The 9,888-nt window shown below is 41.1% G+C and overlaps 1 long non-coding RNA gene across 1 annotated transcript; it reads right to left on the bottom strand.

Moving 5' to 3' along the window:
• Positions 1-2,441: 2,441 nt before the first annotated feature.
• LOC310702895 lies at positions 2,442-9,081 on the bottom strand. The gene is made up of 2 exons (XR_014523761.1): positions 2,930-9,081; positions 2,442-2,637 (listed from the first exon to the last, which is right to left on the bottom strand). It is a non-coding gene; the product is annotated as an uncharacterized lncRNA (long non-coding RNA).
• Between the last annotated feature and the right edge of the window lie 807 nt (positions 9,082-9,888).

A 9,888-nucleotide genomic window follows, 5' to 3' on the forward strand; every position in this document is an offset into this window, starting at 1 on the left:
CCTCCAAAGGCTGGCGGTGGGGCGGAGAGACCTCCTCCCGCCGCCAGGCTTCGGATGGCTGTCCTGAAGACCTGTGGTGGGAGCAGTGGCATAGCGTGGGGGGTGCAGGGGGGCCTGCTGCACCTGACGCAGCATGGGGGGGGCGCGGAAGAGACTCGAATGCTAAAATCCACGGGTTAGGGGGCGCAAATTACTTGCCTTGCCCCGGGTTAGGGGGCGCAAATTACTTGCCTTGCCCCGGGTTAGGGGGCGCAAATTACTTGCCTTGCCCCGGGTGCTGAGAACCCACGCTACGCCACTGAACAGTCTCCCTCGGAAGGTGGTGGAAGAACTTTCTGACGGTAAGAGCTGTTCAACAGGGGAACAGTCTCCCTTGGGAGGTTGTGGACTCTCCTTCCTTGGAGGTTTTTAAGCAGAGGTTGGGTGGCCATCTGCCATGGATGCTGAGATTCCTGCCTTGCAGGGGGTTGGACTAGAAGACCATTTGGATACCTTCCAACTCTACAGTTCTACATTTCTATGATTGTATGACTACAGTTCCCATCTGCCCCCAACACAGGGCTGATGGGAGTTGTAGTCTAAAGTATCTGCGGTGCACCAGTATAGGGAAGGCCTAGGCCAATATTCAGCATTCACGAGCAAAGCTAGGAGGAAGCGTGGGTTGTGATTAATGCTTAGAAATGTGAATTCTTCCATCTAAATATGGCTCAGTTCACTGACATCATCTGAAAGTCGGCTATGTGTTTACAGATCCCTTTTCCAGCTTCCCTTAATAGGTTTCCAGTGCTGTCTCTTTAAGGGGAGAAAACTTCTCTCTGCTGGCTTCCATGTGGGCGTTTTGGGGTTTTTTTTTACAGCAGAGAGAGCCAAGCCAAACAACCCAGATCCTCTCCCTCCCTCCCTCCCTCATCACGTTTATATATCCAGCCTGCTGAGACTGGATCTTTCTGGCTCAGAAAATATTTGGCAGCTGTGGAGAGTTTAAAAAAAGAAAAGAAAAGAGGCCGTGTGGGTTTGGTTCCTATTCCTCTTGTTACCACAATGGTGGTGAAAGTTCTCAAGACACATTATAGAATGCTTTCCTTGGAAAGAAAAAAAACCACCTAAAAAACAAAACACGAGGCTTTTGCAAAAAGAAAGAGCAGCTCCAAGAGTGTTTAGAAGACAGAAGCTCTAACGGCATCCGCTCCTCTCTTGCACAGTCCGGTGCATTTTGTTTGAATTATCTTGTCTACAGAATACGGCTCAAACCTATTTAATTGCACAAACTACAACACTGCCATCCTTCATGGGGTAACAAGGAATACTGTTTCAGTGTATCTGAAGAAGTGTGCATGCACACGAAAGCTCATACCAATAACTAATTTAGTTGGTCTCTAAGGTGCTACTGGAAGGAATTTTATTTTATTTTATTTTATTTTGTTTTGACTACTGCAGACCAACACGGCTACCTACCTGTAACAAGGAATACTGCAGTTGATGTACGTGAAGATGTCTGAAGACTTAAGAAAAGTGTTGCCTTTGAATTAGCATTGTTGAAAGAGAGTAGCTGTGTATACACCATATATTTAAAGCACATTTAAAGCACCCCCCCCCAAGAATAATGGGAACTGTAGTTTCCCCCTCACAGACGTACAATTCTAAGCACTATTAACAAACAGAAATTCCTAGGATTCTTGCAGGCGGAGGTGCTTTAAATGTATGGTGTGTATGCAACCAATGTGCCGCAAAATCATTCTTTTAAAAAACCTGGGTTAACATCTTTGGCCAGCTATAAAATGCATTCGGGTACCACTGGCAAAGCACTGCCACTTGGTTTAACTTACCTTGCAGTATTCTTGCAATGGTAAAATACTCCTCTGAGCTCCTGGAATGAAGAGTAGAGTACAAAATCCTTACTTTATATTATTTAAAGAAGTTTGTATGACTGGTTCACAGATGTCTATATACCAGTCCACTGAATGTATGAGTTGCCTTAACTGATAAATATTGCGTGGTAAACCGATATTGGGCAATATTAAAAGTTTTACCTAGCAGACGGCTACAATGCTTCTTAAGTGGCCGCAATGGAAGAAGGGTGATGGACAAATGGGCCTTAGGATCTGATGCAGCCAGGCACTTTTTAAGCTAGGCTTTCATCGGACAACAGGGCAGAGAAGGATACCTCCCTTGTGAAATCCCTGCTAGGGCACCATGTGTCAAGGTTCCAGACATCAGTGGGGAACGGAATCAGGGCATCAGGGCCGGCCTACCCATGAAGCAAGGTGAGACCACTGCCTCAGGTGGCAGGATCCACAGGGGCAGCAGATCTAGCCTCCAAGGAATGCACTGCTGTGGGTGCACACCTTACAGGCCAGATCTGTCATTTCCTTGGCAGCCCCTGCATGCTGCCTCTAAAGCAGCCTTTTGGTGAATATCTGTATTCCTCCCCCCCCCCCCCCGGATAATTTTTATTGGTTTCTAAATTACATATTATACATACACATATTACATTACATTTTACATTTATACTTGCTCCTAGGAGCTGACTTCCCTCCTTCCTTCTTCTGGCTTTTTTATATCGTCTCTAAATTTTTCGCATTGTCTTTCTCCATTTTGTATATTGTTCTTCTTCTTCCACATTTGTCCATAAAATGTCTGTAAACAAATAAATCTTTCTATATACACATGATTCTTGTTGTCTGTCTATATTCATTGACAACTACTGTTACATTGGTCACATTATATATTTTACTTCTTATTGTTATTACTGTCCAGTAAAATTCTTTATATTTCCCATTATGAGGTTTATTTCGGTTCTACTGGTTTCACTATTTCACCTTATCTTTCCTATATATGACATAAATTTTCCCCATTCTTTTTGAAATGTTTCATCGCCCTGTTATTGAATTTTCCCCGTTAATTTGGCTTTTTCTGCATATTCCATTACCTTCTGCTGTCACTCTTCAACTGTTGGCAATTGTTGCTGTTTCCAAACCTGGGCCAATAATAACCTCGCCGCTGTTGTTGCATGTAGGAACAATTTCTGAATACCCTTATTCCCGATGAAGAACTTCACTCACCCCTTCTTCCCTGACCAGAGAAATTCAGTGCTATGTCTCCAACAGCATGATGAGTGCAGAGGATAAACTTGCAGAAGAAGCACAAGTGAGACAGTCCTAATTGCTAGGGCATGTCATTCATATATCATGATTAATTTGCAAAGGGTGTTACGTTTTTTATTTTCATTCCTTACAATAAGCCTTTGAAGTAACTTTCAGCTATTCCCATTTTACAGGAGGGAAAACAGAAGCAGAGAATGTCTTGCTATACAAACACCCCATTCTCTAATGCTATGCCAGGGACTACTATTTTGACAATCCGAAGCTGGTAAACATAAACTTTTGATATGGTGACACTGGAATGCTAAATGAACACTGATCTGTGCTGAATGTGTAGTTAAGTGAAATAAAATGACATTTAAGGCTTCTAAGTGTAAATTCAAGTGGGTTATTCCCCTGTTTAAAGCACTCTCGTTAGCTGAAGTTAAAGGGGAGGGCGGCCGCCAGTATTTCACGTTCCAGTACATCTGCTTTGCAAAAGCATAACACGCTGGCCAAATAGTACAAATAGAAAACCGCGATCCAGAACATTCTGTCTGTCCAACAGAACACGCTCCATCCCGTGTGAATTTATAACTTGCCATTTTTGAATGAAATATGGAGGGCTTTCCATCCATCATGTGTTTGTGGAAGGGTGCCCGAGGGTGTTTTGAAGATGCTGCAAACAGCAGTTATGTAACTGGCTGCAGCTACAACCACTCTTAAACGCCTCTTGCACTTTAAATAAAAAGGTGGTTGTTACATGCAGGAGTGTGAGCTGGGGAAACCAGGGAGCATGAACAAGACCAACAAAAATGGATTGCCACACCTCACTTGTGTTTTCCGGCAGCTAAAAAACAGTGCTAAAAATAATGAATTTCATCCACCCATAAAATAGTACATGTTTACTGACAAAATGGGGATTCCAATCTGTTAAGAGTCTAGAATGAGGGACTGGGAGCAATTTTACATCAGTTAAAGCAGAGTATTTACCCAGAACATTCAGCATGGAGTACAGTAGATTTTCATCCACTGATTTTATTGTTTTCTACCTTTTTTATTTTAAAAGCAATATTATTGTCATTAGTATGCTTCTATCTTGTTGCTCTTGCTTTGCTTTTGTAAGCCATTCCAAATGCCTATGGCTTGAGGATGCTATGTACATTTCTTAATTATGGTTGGGGAAGAAATTCAATTCAGTTTGCATTTAGAGGCAAGCCTACGAAATCTGCCCTTTTCTGAAATAATATGCAAACCAAAGCACAGCAATCCTTTGAAATTTGCACGTCTTCAAATTTTGCACTACAGTTCTTCTCTGGTCAAGTAACGTGTAGAAAAATGCATGTACTAGGGTAGCATGTGTGTAAAAAGACTTATTTCAGTGAGAGTAACATTAAAAAATGCATTATATTATAAAAAATGATTTGCAAAAAATATTATTATTCATTTCTATACTGGTTTGTATTTCTAAGAAAAAAATCTCAAAACGCTTTACACTTCAAAACATCAAATAAAACAATCCAGAATAAAACATGACTGAAGAAAGTATAAAGTATAAAAATGTATCCATTAGGCAAAATTGAACACAAACATGTGCCTATTAGGAGGAATTTACACTAAAATGCTGATATCTTTCTTTCTTTTTCTTTCTCTCTCTCTTTCTTTCTTGCAAACTGGTGTGGAAATACGGAGAATTGGGCTTAAAGTTTGCAAAATGATGTAAAACTGACAGGGTTTATTCTTAATGAACTAACAAAGCTCACAGTGACAGCACACCTCTGTTGCTGATCATTTGCAAGCAAATCCCATTGAGCTTAATGGGGTTTCTTCCCAGTTAAGTGGCTCTATGATTGCAGTCTGTGGAAGCAAGTGTGGTATTCTCACGCAGCAAAATGCAAAAGAAACAACTGCTTAGAAACTACGACGAAGGGATTTAATTGTTTAGATCCCTTTTCCTTCCCTGGGTAAGGGCCAATAGAAGTCTGACTTCATAGACCCACATTCTAACACTGTGTTTATTGCCGGCATTCCATATTTCACCATAGGTTGTAGCTGAGAAGTCTCTGGGACGCATTGCACGTGCTGGTTTTGTTACTTTCGAGCACAGAATGTTGGCAGAGAGTCAATTCTCGGTGAAAAGCACAGGGGGAAGTTGGTCATTGATCTCCTACTAGAACCCAGAGAGTCTTGGCTCATAGGTGGGCTTGGATTGCTTTTGTTTTCAAATGTTGCAGAATTGGCTGTGAGAGCCCAGAGCTTTGCAGCAGTCCACATGTGTTGCGTACAGAAGGCCCCAGATTGCAGTCCTTTACATTTCTAATTGAAAGGAACTTGGGCAGCAGCAGGGCAGAGAAAGGCCTCTCTGGCCTGGCACCTTGGACTAGAGTCCCTGCCAATGAAATAGAGAATTCTAAGACCAAAAATTATTAAGTGTTTTTTTTAGGGGGGGAGTTAATGTGCTCAGAAGCTCACCCATGCAACAACTTCAAGGAAAGAGGTGATGTACAGAGCTTACCCTCTGGCAACCCTAGAAATCATTCCCTCCTGACCTGACCTACTGCTGCCACAGGGCCTGTGAGAGTAGCGGTAATAAAGACCGTTACAGTTGTACCTCGGGTTAAGTACTTAATTTGTTCCGGAGGTCTGTTCTTAACCTGAAATGTTCTTAACCTGAAGCACCACTTTAGCTAATGGGGCCTCCTGCTGCTGCCGCGCCGCTGGAGCACGATTTCTGTTCTCATCCTGAAGCAAAGTTCTTAACCCAAGGTACTATTTCTGGGTTAGCAGAGTCTGTAACCTGAAGTGTATGTAACCTGAAGTGTATGTAACCCGAGGTACCACTGTATTATCATTTTCATCGTTAATATAGACTTAATGAATACAAGAAAAACGTTAGTGTATATTAGGGGTAAACTGCCCTCCACTTTTTCTTATGCCCCCCATGCCAAACTTCTAGGCTGGCTATGGGCTTGTGTCCACAGCCCCTGCTAGCCAGAACAGGTAATACAGTAGTGGATGAGACAGGCGAATTTGTAGAATCATAGAGGTGGAAGGGATCCTCAAGGATCATCTACTCCAACCCCCTGCAATGCAATGCAGGAATCTCACCTATAGCATTCCTGACAGATGGCATCCAACCACTGCTTAAAAACCTCCAGTGAAGGAGTGTCCACCACTTCCCAAGGGAGACCGTTCTTACTGTCAAAAAGTTCTTTCTAATCGTTAGTCAGAAATTCCTTTCTTGCAACTAACTTGTAACTATCTAATCTGTAACTATCTAAGGCTGATTGCAGATGACCCATTTGTTGATCATCTATCCTGATGTGTTTACAGGTGGGTTAAAAACTTCCACTGTTTATTGATGTTTATTGATGATTCATTCTGATTTGTCTGCAGGCAAGTAACAGGTTATATAGCAAGCAATTGTTATCTCATACTTCCCAGTGCATTTTCCTGTCACTTTACAAAACATCTGATTTTATTTTTTTGTGTGGTGGGGGAGTGGGTTGGTTTTCATAAGAGCCCCATATCCACTTTAATTGCACAATCTAAGTTTGCTGGTATGTGATTAAAACCCACCCATGAAAGAATAATAGTCTATAAATGGTCTAACACAATATAAGGCTACATTATATATTCAGCTCTGGGCTGTTCTGGTTTTCCTGCTGTTCAAAATCCTTCCCACCATGGCTATTATGATGGGAACTCCAGATTTTGCTAGAGATGGGGGTGATCTTAACTAATAGGTTGCTTTTGTGATGATTAAGCATTGTTTCTGTGAGCAAGCTTCTGCACTGGGACTTGTGTGTGAATCCCAGAATGCAGTCCTGCCTGCAAGACATTGTCCAGGAGCTGAATGCAAAAAGCCTTATACAGGGGGGGAAAGAGAGCATGAGTATTGAACCAGGAGGTGTTGGTTCTTCCAGATTGATTCACACTTAGTACAAAGCTGCAGTTTTGTGTATGTGTTGTGAAGTTTCTTTATTCCCCCACCCCAAGGATTTCTGCTCTGCCTGCCTGCAACAAAGCACAGTCAAAGCAGCCCACCAGAACATTAAAACAAATAACACAACATACTTCATGGTCCAGCAGCCAAGGGGTAAGTTTTAATATACGTGCACAAACACAAGAGTCGGCCTGTTTGCACATGTTGCACTGATGAGCTTCCGCAACCAAGAAACAGGAAGGGCCAACGGTCTCGTTTAAAGAAAAATGCATGTTGTGGTGGGTTTAAGATACTGTTGCTGTTCTGCTGCAACAGTATCTTGGCTTTCCAGGTGGATCCTGCTAGTCTGTGTCAACTAGCTATGTATGGAAGAGATTGCACCTTGAACATAGATCTGCTTTAAGGGCATCTATTGGATGGATCTCATGGATTATTGAGATTCCTGCATTGCAGGGGGTTGGACTAGATCACCCCGGGGTCCCTTCAAACTCTACATTTCTATTGCTTCAACAACAAGCAGCTCAACAAGAGCACCCATTTAAGGCCCGGTCTAGATTAATAAACACAAACCCCCTTCCAATATTTCTGTCATTTGGTGTTAGATTCCTGCCCTCTCCGAGATTTCCAAACAAAGCTTCACTAAAAGCTATGGATATTCCTTAGCAGAAGAAAAACAGGGTCATCCATAGTCCGTGGCTGAACTTCTATTCGGACCCTCATAAAATTACTACCTCTGGGTGATGTAGTGTCAAAGAACTGATATGGCAAAGAATTGTTTATTTTTAAACTTATTTTTACAATTTAAGTAATTCATCCATCGACCCCAGAGTGTGTCACAACAATAAAATACATGGCATGAATGTTAAAATTAAAATAGTTTGTATTCCTTCAAAACTGTTTGGGCTGAACTGCTAATCTTTTCTTCACAAAATCCGAAGGGCTGGTTTTGCTCTAAACCAAAGTGATCAGCGAATTGTCAGCTACAACAACTCAGTATGAAAGAGATACCGTAAGCGTAATTTGCAAAGAAAACTATAAATGGAAGACTCAAAGGTTGTGCCAAGAAAATTATAGCAAGGCTTTGTTTAAACTGGAAGCTAAACCCAAATTTCAATGCTAGGCTCATGGAAGGGATTGGGGAAAAGTTCCCTCCTATGGACTTGTGGTGCGGTTTCAAGTGAATCTTAAATTGTCTCAAACCAACAATCTAGTAAAACCTGTATCTAGTCACTTAGGTTATTTCTGGATATTCCCTGTGAAACCACAATTCTCTCTTTTTCTGTTTGTGTAGAGGTAGCACACACGTTTCAGATACTCTGCCAAAACATAAATGGTTCTGTACATTAAAATACCATATAAAAACAGAACCGCAGCTTCACTGAACTTAAAAGACTTAAAAACTTAAAAGACTTAAAAACAATCTCTTATTGTGCCATCGACACCAGCTGTGTTTCCTTTATAATTCTTCCACAGCTCTGCTGCCTCATTCCCCTCTTCACCGCTGTATTAATTTTATTTATGTCATAAAAAATTATATCCGAATTCAAACTCCTTGATTGGCAGAGAAGTAAAATTTATATACTGCTTGTTTGTGAAAAACAAGCAAACCTCAAAGTGTTTTACAAATGAGGGAAACAATAAAATTATCCTTTGAAACACTATCACATTGTTTAATGTGTTTCCACTCCTATTCTCTCTCTCTCTTATCGCAATATCTCAACCCTTTCCAATACTACATTGTCCTTCATGGAATTCAAATTCAAAGTATGAACTGTATTTTTATTTTTATTTTTATTTTTGCAAACCATCCAGATGACTTTTTGTGGGCCTCTCACGGGTGGTCTAGAAAATAGCTGGCTGAATAATCAACACACAAATATTAGAATCAGTCTGGATAAAACACCATTTGTTTGGTTCTCTGTGTTTCCTCTTTAAACGACTTGACTTTCTTGCATTAAAGTAGGGCCATATTTAAAGAAACTTTGTCTCATCTTCTCCCAATCTTTTCAAAAGAAAATAGTGGCTAAAATGCTGTTTGCAATCAAACTTCCAGTTTATTTCCAGTTTATCATCCATTTCACTGTGTTTTTTAGCTTTCTGAAATAAGAAAACCCTCTTTCCCCCGCAGGCCCAAGCATGAAGACCGATTTGCAAGGTTGCTTCTCTTGCAATTCCGATTTCAATTGTGCATGGTTTTATTTTTATTATGTTGGCCGATCTTTTAAAATCCTTGTTGCCTCAGGAATAGGGATTTTGCAGCATGGCGCCTTCTTCCTTCTACCATGACTGCTCAACTACAGTCGCCTCCAACTGGTTTACAAAATGACATGATTTACATTGTATTTGTGATGACCTGTGATGTTGGGTCGTGTTGTTTGTAAGCCGCTTTGGGATTCATTTGAATGGAAAGTGGCATAGAAATATAATAAATCGAATTGAAATATAATAAATCGAATCGAAATATAATAAATAAATATAATAAATCGAATCGAATAAATCGAATTGAAAAGCGGCTTCTTGTTTGTCCTTCCTGCGCCACCAAATGCCCCTCAGCATTAAACATTAAATCCCCACAGCTGGTTTCCAACGCATTTCTTAATATAAAAATAAAAAATGGCGTGACACACTTTTATTCTGAGGAGAAACGTTGGAGAAACACTGTTTTAATTGTACGAAAACCTCTCTTTTTGTGTGTGGTGCGTTGGGTTTTACAGATGCTCCTAATCAAAGAAAAAGGCAGCTAGCCACTTCGGGGAGGACAGGGGTAATAATATTGATATTTGAGATCAACTGTTGCTGTTCCCCGTGTCGCGCGTCGTCGTGTGAACAGTGTACGAAGCGGGGACTGAGGAGCCAAAGGCG

The sequence above is a fragment of the Podarcis liolepis genome (assembly GCF_965112155.1).
Source record: "Podarcis liolepis genome assembly, chromosome: 3".
Lineage (NCBI taxonomy): Eukaryota > Metazoa > Chordata > Lepidosauria > Squamata > Lacertidae > Podarcis > Podarcis liolepis.